Genomic DNA, 15,156 nt, shown 5'->3' on the forward strand with positions numbered 1-15,156 from the left:
GTACAGATTTAGTGGCTTGGCTGGACCCTGACCCACCCCAGTGGTCTCAGACAAATGTTTTTCTTTTCTTCACCAGCCGCCCCCCATTTTGGTGTCTCTTCTCTCAGCTCCAGAGACCTATTGCCTCATCTCTTTTTGGGGGGGTAGCCAGCAGCTCCTCCTCATCCCCTGCCTTAAGTCCACTTCTTTGCCTCAGGGGTCTCTTCTCCTTGGCTGGCCAGGGTCCTCCCCTCCCCATTCCCTCTCTGCCTGGTTTTCTGGGCTCTGGTCTCCCTCTGTAATGGGATGAGGGACCAAGATTGCTGCCTTTGTTGGGTACTTAGCCCCTCACCCCATTTAGCTTCCATAGTCTTTGCACCCAATTTGAATTCTTGAGAGGTTCACTCTCATTTTGAGCAAAAGTTGCTGGCCTTCTAATACTTAATTTCACTGTAAATCTGAGCCTTGAAATCAGACATCCCTAAATGATGTAGTTTTAGCCAAGGGGAATAGAACTAAGGAGTACTCACATACCTCCAGCCAGCACCCAGGTCGGGGAGTGTCCTCGTGGCCCGGCTGGAGCAGTCCCCTGAGTCCGTCCTCAGAGTAACTCACAATGCCCCTTTGTAGGCCCATCTCTCCCCTGGAAAACTCATTTGTTCTTGCCTTGCAGAGGGCTCCCTGGGATAAGACCCCCATTGATCTCTTACCGGGGAGGCTTCCTCTCTGTATTGGCAACCCTGGGCATGATGGAGCCTGGGGATTGTTTGTCCTGCCGTCCTTTTTGGAAAAGCACATCTGTCCACACACCACTTCCTCAAGAAGGGCTCTTCAGCCAGTGCTTACCTTGTCTGCACATGGGTGGGTTACACGGCTGACTTGGGCAGGGCCTGGAAGGCAGCCTTGGGCTGGGGCTGTGAGTTTGAGGGTAAGCCCGAGTGATACCCATCCTGTCCTGGAGGTCCTGGGAAGGTATTTTTTTTTTCTTCTCTTCAAAGACGTGGTTTCAGAGGAATCCCTTCTGGGTCACATTTCTAAATACCTCACTATCCTGGAAAACGGGGCCTGGATGGTGACTGGGGTCACTGCCGTTGTGGGCAGGAGTGGGATGTGGTGTGGTTTGGGGAAGAGTTGGGTGGGGAGAGGGAAAGTATTTGTGATCATAGTTGCTGCCCTAGATGAGGGGGTGGGGGAGTGTTTATTTTAAGAACCTGCCATGTTTTTTAATCACTGTGATTTTTTCATTCCTTTTAACTAAAACAAAAAGACATTCCCCACTCCCGCGCCCCCCCCCCCCCCAAGCACTAAGGGCTGTGACTGAGACTGGTAGTGTTTTGGTCCTTTGCATCAGAACTGTGGTATCTTTGTCTTCTTTGATTACTGTTATTGTTGTTTTTTAAAATGTCAGGATGAACTGTCACGTGTATGGCTGTGTTTGTCTTTTGCTTCTCCTGTATAGGAAGTTGTCTCCATACTGTGAACTGAGGTAGGGTTTGTAGCTGCCTCGGTCCCTCTGACCAGTATCCCCTACTCTTGTCTGTCCCATCACAGGCTGGATTTTCTCATCCTTCCCTCGTGGGGGTGTGCCCACCCATTGCCACCCCCACCCCACATACCGTCATCGCGGACGCTGTGGCTGCATCTCTCCAGTGCTCTTTCCTGCGGCCCCATGGCGTCCTAGCTCATCCCCGCCACGCCTCCCAGGCCTTCCTTTTCACCACCTGGGAAGGCCGGTGGTCCTTCCCTCCACACCAGGATGCTGTGCCTCAGTCCTGCGCCTACCTCGCCACTCTGCCACTGTCCCCATTGGTCCCTGTCTCTGACACTCCTCTTCGTGCTATTTCTGTTCTTGTTTATTTCCCTCTCGCCTCTCCTTTTTCCTTCCTGCCGCACCCCCCTCATCTCAGCCCTTTCCTTTTCACTTCCCCTCCCCACTTCAGTCCTGTTGCCATCCCTGTTGCAATACCTGTGATGAGACATTGGGATCCCTTCTCATCTGAAACAGCTGTTTCCCAGAGTTGGAGCTTCTCTCCTTCTCTCCTGGGCCTGGATGAGCTCCCTTTGCCCCTCTGTGGTGTCTGTCAGTCTGTCTTCTCTTTCCTCTGCCTTCCCCACGGGGCAGCATCTGCTGATGGAGTTGGTCCTGGTGTGTGATTGTTGTGATTTGTTCTTTTGTGTGTGCAAGGAAGGGGGCTTTTTGAGTTCCTTCCAAGTGAGATTGTAAATGTAGAATTTTCCACTGTTGGATCTAGATTTTTTTTCCCCCCTTTTTTTGGGTTACAGAGCTGAGACCTTGTGCATGCATGTAGAAAGTTGTAAAATGTAAATTCTTTTTTTTTTAATATATAAAAAGCTTGTTTTTACAGTTTGCAGTGGATCTAAACATTATGGCAATTTTAGGGATTTTTTTTTTTCTTAAACATAGGAATTAAAACTGTACAAATTTTTTTTTTTTATATATAAAATAAAGGCATTTGACTTTTGTGGGGGCATTCTGTTGTTTTTTTTTCTCTTCTCTCTCTCTTTTTTTTTTTTTTAAACAGGAGTGAAAAGAGCCTGAGAAGGTCAGGAAGGAGTGAATATATGTTCCTTGCTAGGGAGTGGGTGGGCCAGGAGGGGGCAGTGTGAGCTTGTCACTGCTTCACCCTTCTCAGGGTGAATGAAAAAGAAAGCTGCTTATTCTGAACTCTGATTCTGAGAAGAGAAGCACTTGGGAACGTGACTACTTAGCTGTTCTCTGGGGTGGTTGTCAAGATAAGGAGGAGGGAAAGATTCCTTTCTGGGGAGATTCATGGGAATTTCAGAGAACAGTTGATGATTTCATTCAATAGTGACAACCTCTCACATGTTGCTAAGACACATTCCTGAAGTGTATCTCATGTTTCTAAGGATTGCCTTATTTCTACCAGTATCTCTCTAACCTTTCAGATACTGTACAAAAGAATATTCCAGCAGGAGTCATTTATTTAAAAAATGGGAATGTTCAGTTGACACCGTACTTGTAATCAAGCCCTGGAATTATTGTTGAGAGATGAGGGGCTTTCTCTCAGCTCTACCCAGACCCAAGCTTCTCTGTGACTTTGGCCAAAATGCTTAGCACAGAAAATTCTTTCTAAGGTTAAAAATACACCAACAAATGTAAACATCCCTGTGTGAAGTTAACCCATTTACTACTAGATTTTGTCCTCTTCTCCCCTGCCCCATCCTTTGCCGTGCTCTGAGAATGCAAAGACCAGAGTCTTGTCCTTGTCCTGGAGGAAGATCTGAGCTACAGGGAGGTGACAAGCCAGATAACAACGCAAGACTGTGTGGCCTGTTTACAAGCAGAGCACAGGTTAGCCCTAGCAGGTTTCTAAGGAGCTCAGAGAGCCTACCTTTAAGAAATGTAAGTAGTTTGTTTAAGAACCAACTACTTTCTTGAGGGGAGGGACTTTCTTTACTTCGTTCCTATTCCTAGCAGCTGTGTCAGTTCTTCACGTACAGTCGGTGTTCAATTAAAAAGTGTGTTGAATGAATAATGAATTATGAGGAACTAATGATCCAGCGTGGGTGCTGTGTGCTCACTCCGTTGTGTCTGCCTCTTGTGCCACCCCATGGACTCTTGCGACTCATGCAGCTCGCCTGGCTCTTGTGTCCATGGAATTTTCCAGGCAAGAATACTGGAGTGGGTTGCCATTTCCTCCTCCAGGGTATCTTCCTGACCCAGGGATCGAACCCCCATCTCCTGCATCTCCCATGTTGCAGGCAGATTCTTTACCACTGAGCCACCAGGGAATAGGGACATGTGAAAAGGATCATATATTTACTTCTCCCTTTAAAATTTCAGTCAGGTCTCATGTGAGAATGAGTTAAAAAAAATTTCTGGACTTCACTGGTAGTTCAGCGGTCAAGAATCCTGCCAATGTAGGGCACATGATTCGATCTCTGGTCTGGAAAGATTCCACATGCAACTAAGCCTTTGTGCCACACCTACTGAAACCCATGTGCTCTAGAGCCCGTGGGCAGCAACAAAGACCCAGCACAGCCAAAACAGCAAAAATAAATGTAAAAAAATTTTTAAAAACTTCCCTTGAAACTATATCCCCCCGTTCTCATGGCTCTGTCCCTTCTGTAACTAGGCTTTTAATTTCACATACTGTTTTCATCTCAAAGCCAGTTTTTGACTTACTGTGACCAAGTTTCTACCTTACCATGCCTCTGAAATTATTCTTGTTTTTACTATGACATTCCCAGCCTGGGACTAAAAGTTGGTAAGAGTGGATATGTTCCTGGCTTCGCTGAATCTATCTTTGTGGACCCTGGAGGAGTCTACTTAACCTCATGAACCTCTTTCTCTAATGCCACCCCTAGGAATTAACAGATTTAAGGCCAGATTGCAACATTTAATCTATGGAATTGTATTTTTTCTTGGGGTTTTCTGAAAGCAAAGGTGCTTTCAGATAATCCCACTTATTCATCATATAACAAAGAGTATTCGTAACTTAGCTGAAAAGACACATTCTTTTTTTTAATGGAAGTACTGCATCTATCACTGAAGTTAGAGCTCACCTTGGTGGGTAGTCAGGATCTTGCCTGGGACTTCTCCTTGCCATAGCTATTCAGAGGTGGTTTTCCATATGAATCGAGTGCCCTCGAGCCCATGCTCTGCAACAAGAGAAGTCACTGCAGTTAGAAGGCCTTCCTTGCACTTCAACTGGAGAGTAGCCCCCAATCGCCGCAACTAGACAAACCCCGCTCGCAGCAACGAAGACCCAGAATAGTCAAATAAAAAATAAAGCTATGGTTAAAACAAAACACCCCCTAGTGTAACCTATTGACTTTGGGAGGTCAGTGTAGGTTCATCAGTTGTAACAAATGAACCACTCTGATGGGGGAGGCAATACATAATGTGGGAGTGGGGTACATATGAGAGCTCTATGCACCTTCTGCTCAATCTTGCCATGAACCTAAAACTGCTCTGAAAAATAAAGTCTGGCCAAAAGGTATGAACTTCTGTTAAAAGATAAATAAGTGCTGGGACTGTATTAATACATGGTGACAATGGTTCGTATTGCTGGGCGGTATTCTTGAAAGTTGCTTAGAGAGTAGATCCTAAAAGTTCTCATCACAAGGAAAAAAAAGGGGTTTTCTCTTTCTGGTCTTTTATCTACATGAGATGAAGGATGTCTAAACTTATTGTGGTAATCATGTCTCAATACATGTTATCCAGCTCATTATGGTGTATACCTTAAACTTATACAGTGCTGTGTGTTAATTATATCTCAATAAAACTAAGAGGAAAAATAAAGGCTATTAAAAACAAAGCAAAACCAAGCCTCGTCTTAGTTCTAGACACAGACCTAGCAATGAAAGAAATAATATAGGCACTTGTGATTCAGAAGAAAGTCTGTGCTATTTCGCCTGGATTCCTCAGGTGTTTCCATGAAGTCTGGAAATCTGATAAAGCTAACGGAAGAGGAGGGTCTGGTGACCCATTAGCAGGGTGACAGTTGAACATTTGCATGAGTCCACAGCGGTTTAACTTAGTTACAGTTTTGATTCCTTTCAAGTTCCTGTTAATGCTTGTTCTTATTTTCATAAGAATGTGTGACTTTAGGGCGAGTTGACTAGAATAGTTTTTACTGCAGTAAAGAGTTGTTGTTGGAAGATATGTTGTCTCCGTTATGAGACAGAGAAGCTCTGGGAGTCTAATGTACGGCATGGTGACTGTGTGTTGTGTACTTGAAACTTGTGAAGAGAGTAGATCTTAAGCTTTATCATCACACACATTTAAAAAAGAAAGGTAACTGTGACATATTGGTGTGAACCCGATTGTGATAATCATTTCACAAAGTAGATGTGTCAAATTGCCACATTGTCCACTTTAAATATATAACATTTTATTTGTCAATTATACTTCAATAAAGCTGAAAAAACAGTTGTTGAAAACCTACTTGTCTTCCGCCTGTTTGCCTACATCTTAACACTTTACTTCTGACCCCAAAGATGAAATCCAGTTTAAAAAGAAGCAAGAAAAACTGATCCTGGAGATTTCATTTGCAAAGACCTGTCTGTGGTTTGGTACTTCTGGTTGGGACAATATTGAAGAATTTGACACCCCAGAACCTACTTCCTGGAGTTGAAATGTTAAGATGATTTTTATTTTATCTTGAGGGAGGTCCTGAAAATAGAGCTGCTCAAACTTTAATTGTGCCATGTAGCAAGGATGAAAATCACTTGAGGTTTTAATAAAAATGCAGATTCTGATTCAATCAGTCTGAGATAGGGTCTAAAATTCAGCAGTTCTAACAAGCTCCCAAGTGTCAGCTCAGTTTGTCACAGAATTACCTTAGACTGGATGGCTTAAACAACAGAAATTTATTTTCTCACAGTTCTTAAGGCTGAAAGTCTGTGAGCAAGGTACTCGTGTGGTCAGATTCTGGTGAGGTCTTTGGTAGATAGGTCTGTGGTAGTGAGGTCTGGACTCTTCCTGTTCTTATACAGAGAATAATCTCACGATGGGGCTTCTACCCTCAAGACCTCATCTGAACCCAGTTAACTCTAAGAGGCCCCAACTTCAAAACCATCACATTAGGAGTCAGAGTATCAACATATATCAGTTTTGGGGAGAACACAATTCAGTCCACAGTGCCAGGTGTTGCTGCTGTTGTTCTGTAGAACAAGACCCTAAAAGACGCTTTGTGTTTCTATGACAGCTTCAGGGGCCCAAATATGCCTTACTTGACACTAAGATAGTGTCTTGACACTAAGATAGTCCAGGAGATTTGTTGAGATCTAAATTTCATGAATGTAGTAAGAAAGGTCGGGGCTTCCCAGGTGGCCCAGCGGCAGGCAGGATCTGCCTGCTGGTGCAGGAGACACGGATTTGATCATGGGCCCAGGAAGATCCCACATGCTGTCTGGCAACTAAGCCCTCACCACAACTACTGAGCCTACACGTGGCAACTACTGAAGCCCTTGTATTCCAGCGCTTGTACTTCACAGGAAGAGAAGTCACCCCATCAAGAAGCTCTTGCATCACAACTAGAGAGTAACCCCCACTGGCCGCAAAGAGAGAAAGCCAGCACACAGCAACAAAGATCCAGCACAGGCAAAAAGAAAATAAATAAAATTTAAAAATAAAAGTTAAATTTTTTTTTTTAATAAATAGCTTGGTAAACTCATTATTTTTTATATTATAGAACTGCACCGTCTACATGGTCTGTCATTTTTGGGTCTCTTAAATGACATGTTGTGGTATAGTCTTATGTGTAGAGTTTATGCAAACGAATTCAATGGACCACATAAATGACCCAGAGAGACATTTATAATGACCTACAAAGAGCCAAGCTGATTAGACTTTATCACTAGAGGCCATAGAAATTAATGGAACACTTTACAATATAAAGTATCTGACCATAAATTTTTGCCAATATGATCAATAGAACAGAGAAAATTCAAGAGTTTTACCAAGTGTGGAGAGGCCCAGATAAGCTTCCTTAATGTATTAGTACTTCAATGCTTATATTAATTGCTATGATAGTCCCCTTTGGGCTTCTCAGGTGGCTCAGTGGTAATGATTCTACCTGTCAGTGCAGGAGATGCAGGAGTTGCTGGTTCAATCCCTGGGTTGGGAAGATTCCCTGGAGGCGGAAATGGCAGCCCACTCCACATTCTTGCATGGAAAATTCCATGACAGAGGAGCCTGGCTGGCTACAGTCTGTGGGGTCACAAAGAGTCAGACATAACCGAGCACTCACACACAAATCACAGCCTTCTTCATGGGTCACAGCCTTGTTGTTGTGAAGGGGCTTGCTTAACTCAGCAAAGCTATGAGCCATGCCACCCAAGCTGGACGAGTCATAGTGAAGAGTTCTGACAAAACGTGGTCCACTAGACAGGGAAACAGAAAACCACTCCATTATTCTTGCTGATAGAACCTGATGAACAATATGAAAAGGCAAAAAGATATGACCCTGGAAGATGAGCCCCTCCCCGCAACCCCAGGTCAGAAGGTATGCAACATGCTACTGGGGAAGAGCAGAGGGCAATTACTAATAAATCCAGGAAGAATGAAGTGGCTGGGGCAAAATGGAAACATTGCTCAGTTGTAGATGTGTCTGGTGGTGAAAGTAAACTCCAATGCTGTAAAAAACGATATTGCATAGGAACCTGGAATGTTAGGTCCATGAATCAAGGTAAATTTGATGTGGTCAAATAGGAGATGGCAAGAGTGAACATCAACATCTTAAGAATCTGTGAACTAAAATGGACAGGAGTGGGAGAATTTAGTTCAGATGACCATTATATCTACTATTGTGGGCAAGAATCCCATAGAAGAAATGGAGTAGCCCATATAGTCAGGAGAAGGGTCCAAAATGCAGTACTTGGGTAAAGTCTAAAAAAACAACAGAATGATCTCTGTTTTTTTCTAAGGCAGACCATTCAATATCACAGTAATCCGAGTATATGTCCAACCACTGATGCTGAAGAAGCTGACTTTGACTGGTTCAAAGAAGACCTACAGGACTTTTTAAAACTAACACCAAAAAATGATGTCCTTTCATTATAGGGGATTGGAATGCAAAAGTAGAAAGTCAAGGGAAACACAGAGTAACAGGCAAGTTTGACTCTGGAGTACAAAATGAAACAGGGCAAAGGCTAACAGAGTTCTTTCAAGAGAGCACCTGGTCATAGCACTCACCCTCATCCAACAACCCAAGAGACTCTACATATGGACATCACCAGATGGTCAAGGGATTTGATCTGGTAGACAGAATGCCTGAAGAACTATGGACAGAGTTTTAAAACACTGTACAGGAGGCAGTGACCAAAACCATCTCAAAGAAAAAGAAATTTGCTCACACACTGAGTGCAGTGCGTGCAGTGAGAAATTTGCCTCTCAAGAAGGCAAAGTGGTTGTCTGAGGAGGCTTTACAAAGAGCTGAGAAAAGAAGCAAAAGGCAAGGGACAAAGGGAAAGATATATCCAACTGAATGTAGAGTTCCAGAGAATAGTAAGGAGAGATAAGAAAACCTTCTTCAATGGCCAATGCAAAGAAATAGAGGAAAGCAATAGGATGGGAAAGAGAAGACAAGAAAATTGGGGATATCAGGGAAAATTTCCTGTAAGGAAGGACACAATAAAGGATATAAATGGTAAGGACCTAAGCAGAAGCAGGAGAGATTAAGAAGAGGTAGCAAGAATACACAGAAGAACTACACTAAAAAGGTCTTAATGACCTGGATAACCATGATGGTGTGGTCATTCACCAAGAGCCGGACATTATGGAGTGTGAAGTCATGTGGGCCTTAGGAAGCATTACTATTAACAAAGCTAGTAGAGGTGACAGAATTCCAGCTGAGTTATTTAAAAATCCTAACAGTTAAAGTGCTGCACTCAGTGTGTGAGCAAATTTGGAAAACTCAGCAGTGGCTACAGGACTGCTGCTGCTGCCTCTGCTGTTGCTTCATTCATGTCTGACTCTGTGCGACCCCATAGATGGCAGCCCACAAGGCTCCCCCATCCCTGGGATTCTCCGGGCAAGAACACTGGATTGGGTTGCCATTTCCTTCTCCAATGCATGAAAGGGAAAAGGGGAAGGGAAGTCGCTCAGTTGTGACCGACTCTTAGCGACTCCATGGACTGCAATCTACTAGACTCCTCCATCCATGGGATTTTCCAGGTGAGAGTATTGGAGTGGGTCGCCAGTGCCTTCTCAGACTAGAAAGGGTCAGTTTTCATTCCAATCCCAAAGAAGCAAGTAAGGAAGGAAGTGTTAGTCTCTCAGTTGTGTCCGACTCTCTGTGATCCCATGGACTGTAGCCCGCGAGGCTCCTCTGTCCATGGAATTCTCCAGGCAAGAATACTGGAGTGGGATTCCCTTCTCCAGGGGATCTTCCCGACGCAGGGATCTAACCCAGATCTCCCACATTGCAGGCAGATTCTTTACTGTCTGAGCTACATGGAGGAACCATGCCAAAGAATGTTCAAATTACTGTACAACTGTGCTCATTTCACATGCTACCAAGGTAATGCTCAAAAATTCTTCAAGCTAGACTTAAGTAGTATGTGAACCAAGAATTTCCAGATTACAAGCTGGATTTCCAAGAGGCAGAGGAACCAGAGATCAGAGTGCTAACATTCACTGAATCATGGAGAAAGCAAGGGAGTTCCAGAAAAACATCTACTTCTGCTTCGCTGATTAGCTAAAGCCTTTGACTGTATTGTTCAGTCACTTAGTTGTATCTAGCTCTTTGTGACCCCATGAACTGCAGCACACCAGCCTTCCCTGTCCTTCACCATCTCCCAGATCTTGCTCAAATTCATGTCCATTGAGTCAGTGATGCCATCCAACCGCCTCTTCCTCTGTTGTCCCCTTCTCCTCCTGCTGTCAATCTTTCCCAGCATCAGGGTCTTTTCTGAGTCAGCTCTTTGCATCAGGTGGCCAAAGTATTGGAGCTTCAGTTTCAGCATCAGTCCTTCTAATGAATATTCAAGATTGATTTTGTTTTAGGATTGAGTGGTTTGATCCCCTTGCAATCTAAGGGACTCTCAAGCGTCTTCTTCAACACCACAGTTCAAAAGCATCAATTCTTCAGTGCTCAACCTTCTTTATGGTCCAACTTTCACATCCATACATGACTACTGGAAAAACCATAGCTTTGACTATAAACCAGACATTTGCTGGCAAAGTAATATCTCTGCTTTTTAATATGCTCTCTAGATTTCTCATAACTTTTCTTCCAAGGAGCAACTGTCCTTTAATTTCATGGCTTCAGTCACCATCTGCAGTGATTTTGGAGCCCAAGAAAATAGTCTATCAATGTTTCCATTGTTTCCCCAGCTATTTGCCATGAAGTGATGGGACCAGATGTCATGATCTTCATTTCTTGTGGATCACAACAAACTGTGGAAAATTCTTGAAGAGATGGGAGTACTAGACCACTTTACCTGTCTCCTGAGAAGCCGGTATGTGAGTCAGGAAGAAACAGGACATGGAACAGCAGACTGATTCAAAATTGGTAAAGGAGCACATCAAGGCTGTATATTGTCACCCTGCTTATTTAACTTAAAGGCAGAGTATATCATGTGAAATGCTGAGGTGGATGAATCACAACCTGGAATCAAGATTCATTTCAGTTCAGTTCAGTCGCTCAGTTGTGTCTGACTCTTTGCAACCCCATGAACTGCAGCACACCAGGCCTCCCTGTCCATCACCAACTCTCGGAATTCACTCAGACTCATGTCCATCGAGTCAGTGATGCCATCCAGCCATCTCATCCTCTGTTGTCCCCTTCTCCTCCTGCCCCCAATCCCTCCCAGCATCAGAGTCTTTTCCAGTGAGTCAACTCTTTGCATGAGGTGGCCAAAGTAATGGAGTTTCAGCTTTAGCATCAGTCCTTCCAAAGAACACCCAGGACTGATCTCCTTTAGAATGGACTGGTTGGATTTCCTTGCAGTCCAGGGGACTCTCAAGAGTCTTCTCCAACACCACAGTTCAAAAGCATCAATTCTTCGGTGCTCAGCTTTCTTCACAGTCCCACTCTCACATCCATACATGACTACTGGAAAAACCATAGCCTGACTAGACGGATCTTTGTTGGCAAAGTAATGTCTCTGCTTTTGAATATACTATCTAGGTTGGTCATAACTTTTCTTCCAAGGAGTAAGCGTCTTTTAATTTCATGACTGCAGTCATCATCTGCAGTGATTTTGGAGCCCCCCAAAATAAAGTCTGACACTGTTTCCACTGTTTCCCCATCTATTTCCCATGAAGTGATGGGACCAAATGCCATGATCTTCGTTTTCTGAATGTTGAGCTTTAAGCCAACTTTTTCACTCTCCTCTTTCACTTTCATCAAGAGGCTTTTGAGTTCCTCTTCACTTTCTGCCATAAGGGTGGTGTCATCTGCATATCTGAGTTTTTTTTATTTCTCCCAGCAGTCTTGCTTCCAGCTTGTGTTTCTTCTAGCCCAGCATTTCTCATGATGTATTCTGCATAGAAGTTAAATAAGCAGGGTGACAATATACAGCCTTGACATACTCCTTTTCTTATTGAGAACCAGTCTGTTGTTCCATGTCCAGTTGTAACTGTTGCTTCCTGACCTGCATATAGGTGTCTCAAGAGGCAGGTCAGGTGGTCTGGTATTCCCATCTCTTTCAGAATTTTCCACAGTTTGTTGTGATCCACATAGTCAAAGGCTTTGGCATGGTCAATAAAGCAGAAATAGATGTTTTCCTGGTATTCTCTTGCTTTTTCAATGATCCAGCAGATGTTGGCAATTTGATCTCTGGTTCCTCTGCCTTTTCTAAAACCAACTTGAACATCTGGAAGTTCATGGTTCACGTATTGCTGAAACCTGGCTTGGAGGATTTTGAGCATTACTTTTCTAGCGTGTGAGATGAGTGCGATTGTGTGGTAGTTTGAGCATTCTTTGGCATTGCCTTTCTTTGGGATTGGAATGAAAACTGACCTTTTCCAGTTGATTCTCCAGGAACCAAGATTACCTGGAGAAATATCAACAACCTCAGAAATGCAGATGATACTGCTTTAATGGCAGAAAATGAAGAGGAACTAAAGAACTTCTTGATGAAGGTGTAAGAGGAGAATGAAAAAGTTGGCTTGAAACTCAATTAAAAAAAAAACCCCAGCTAAGGTCATGTCATCTGGTCCCATCATTTCATGGCAAACAGAAGGGGGAAAGAGGAAGCAGTGCTAGACTTTATTTTCTTGGGCCTCAAAATCATTGCATATGGTGACTGCAGCCTTGAAATTAAAAGACACTTGCTCCTTGGAAGGAAAGCTATGACAAACCAAAGACAGCCTATTCAAAAGCAGATATATCAGGGCTTCCTTGGTGGCTCAGTGGTAAAGAATCTGCCTGCCAGTGCAGAAGACCTGAGTTTGATCCCTGATCCAGGAAGATTCCACATGCCATGGAGCAACTAAACCCGTACACCACAACAATTGAGCCTTTGTTCTAGAGCCCCAAAGCCACAACTACTGCACTTATGTGCCACAATTTCTGAAGCCTGCAGTGCTCTAGAGCCACAATGAGCAGCCTGTGCCCTGCACAACTTCTTACGACTACTAGAGAGTAGTCCCTGCTTGCTGCAACTAGAGGAAAGCCCAAGCACCAGCAAAGACCTGGCACAGCCAAAACTTACTAGCTAATTAAATAACTAACTATATTTATATACGATATCACCCTTGTTTGGTCTCAGGTCAAACAACAGCGAGGGAACACAGTCCCACCCTTCAACAGAAAATTGGATTAAAGATTTACTGAGCATGGCCCTGTCCATCAGAACAAGACCCAGTTTCTCCCACAGTCAGTCTCTCCCATCAGGAAGCTTCCACAAGCCTCTTATCCTTATCCATCAGAGGGCAGACAGAATGAAAACCACAATCCCAGAAAACTAATCAAACTGATTACATGGACCACAGCCTTGTCTAACTCAATGAAACTATGAGCCATGCCATGTAGGGCCACTCAAGATGGATGGGTCGTGGTGGAGATTTCTGACAAAATGTGGTCTATTGGAGAAGGGAATGGCAAACCACTTCAGTATTCTTGCCTTGAGAACCCCATGAACAGTATGAAAAGGCAAAAAGATTTGACACTGAAAGAGGAACTCCCCAGGTCGGTAGGTGCCCAATATGCTACTGGAGATCAGTGGAGAAATAACTCCAGAAAGAATAAAGAGACAGAGCCAAACCAAAAACAATGCCCAGTTGTGGATGTGACTGGTGATGGAAGTAAAGTCCGATGCTGTAAAGAACAATATTGCATAGGAACCTGGAATGTTAGGTCCATGAATCAAGGTAAATTGGAAGTGGTCAAACAGGAGATGGCAAGAGTGAACATTGACGTTTTATGAATCAGTGAACTAAAATGGACTGGAATGGGAAAATTTAACTCAGATGACCATTATATCTAATACTATAGGCAAGAATCCCTTAGAAAAAATGAAGAAGTCCTCATAGTCAACAAAAGAGTCCGAAATGCAGTTCTTGGATACAATCCCCAAAATGACAGAAAGATCGCTGTTCATTTCCAAGGTAAACCATTATATATCACAGTAATCCAAGTCTATGCCCTGACCAATATGCTAAAGAAGCTGAAGTTGAATGGTTCTATGAAGACCTTCTAGAACCTTCTAGAACTAACACCCCCAAAAGATGTCTTTTTCATTATAGGGGACTGGGATGGAAAAGTAGGAAGTCAAGAGATACCTGGAGTAACAGACAAATTTGGCCTTGGAGTACAAAATGAAGCAGGGAAAAGGCCTACAGAGTTTTGCCAAGAGAACACACTGGTCATAACAAACACCCTCTTCCAACAATGCAAGAGAAGATTCTACATATGGACATCACCAGATGGTCAATACCGAAATCAGATTGATTATATTCTTTGTAGCCAAAGATGAAGAAGCTCTATACAGTCAGCAAAGCAAGATTGGGAGCTGACTGTGGCTCAGATCATGAACTCCTTATTGCAAAATTCAGGCTTAAATAGAAGAAAGTAGGGAAAAACACTAGATCATTCAGGTATGACCTAAATCAAATCCCTTACTATTATACAGTGAAAGTGAGAAATCGATTCAAGGGATTAGATCTGATAGACAGAGTGCCTGAAGATCTATGGATGGAGGTTCATGACATTGTACAGGAGGCAGGGATCAAGACCATCTCCAGGGAAAAGAAATGCAAAAAGGCAAAATAGTTGTGTGAGGAGGACTTACAAATAGCTGAGAAAAGAAGAGAAGTGAAAGGCCAAGGAGAAAAGGAAAGACAGATCCATTTGAATGCAGAGTTCCAAAGAACAGCAAGGAGAGATAAGAAAGACTTTCTCAGTGAACAAGGCAAAGAAATAGGAGAAAACTATTGTATGGGGAAGACTGGAGATCTCTTCAAGAAAATTAGAGATACCAAGGGAATATTTCATGCAAAGATGGGCACAATAAGGGACAGAAATGAGATGGACCTAACAGAAGCAGAAGATAGTAAGAAAAGGTGGCAAGAATACACAGAAGAACTGTACAAAAAAGATCTTCATGACCCAGATAACCACAATGGTGTGATCACTCACCTAGAGCCAGACATGCTGGAGTGTAAAGTCAAATAGGCCTTAGGAAGCATCACTATGAACAAAGCTAGTGGAGGTGATGGAATTCCAGCTGAGTTATTTCAAA

General features: G+C 43.4%; 1 protein-coding gene across 1 annotated transcript in view; it reads right to left on the reverse strand.

Moving 5' to 3' along the window:
- Positions 1-4,527: 4,527 nt before the first annotated feature.
- The window catches only part of SLAMF6 (SLAM family member 6), a 113,773-nt gene continuing 103,144 nt past the window's right edge, over positions 4,528-15,156 (reverse strand). The window contains exons 13-14 of the transcript XR_011247733.1: positions 7,719-7,851; positions 4,528-4,623 (exon numbers count right to left, since the gene is read on the reverse strand). The gene's annotated coding sequence lies outside the window, so the exon portion shown is untranslated. The remainder of the gene's footprint in view (positions 4,624-7,718; positions 7,852-15,156) is intronic.

Source organism: Ovis canadensis, chromosome 1, assembly GCF_042477335.2.
Source record: "Ovis canadensis isolate MfBH-ARS-UI-01 breed Bighorn chromosome 1, ARS-UI_OviCan_v2, whole genome shotgun sequence".
In the NCBI taxonomy this organism is placed as follows: domain Eukaryota; kingdom Metazoa; phylum Chordata; class Mammalia; order Artiodactyla; family Bovidae; genus Ovis; species Ovis canadensis.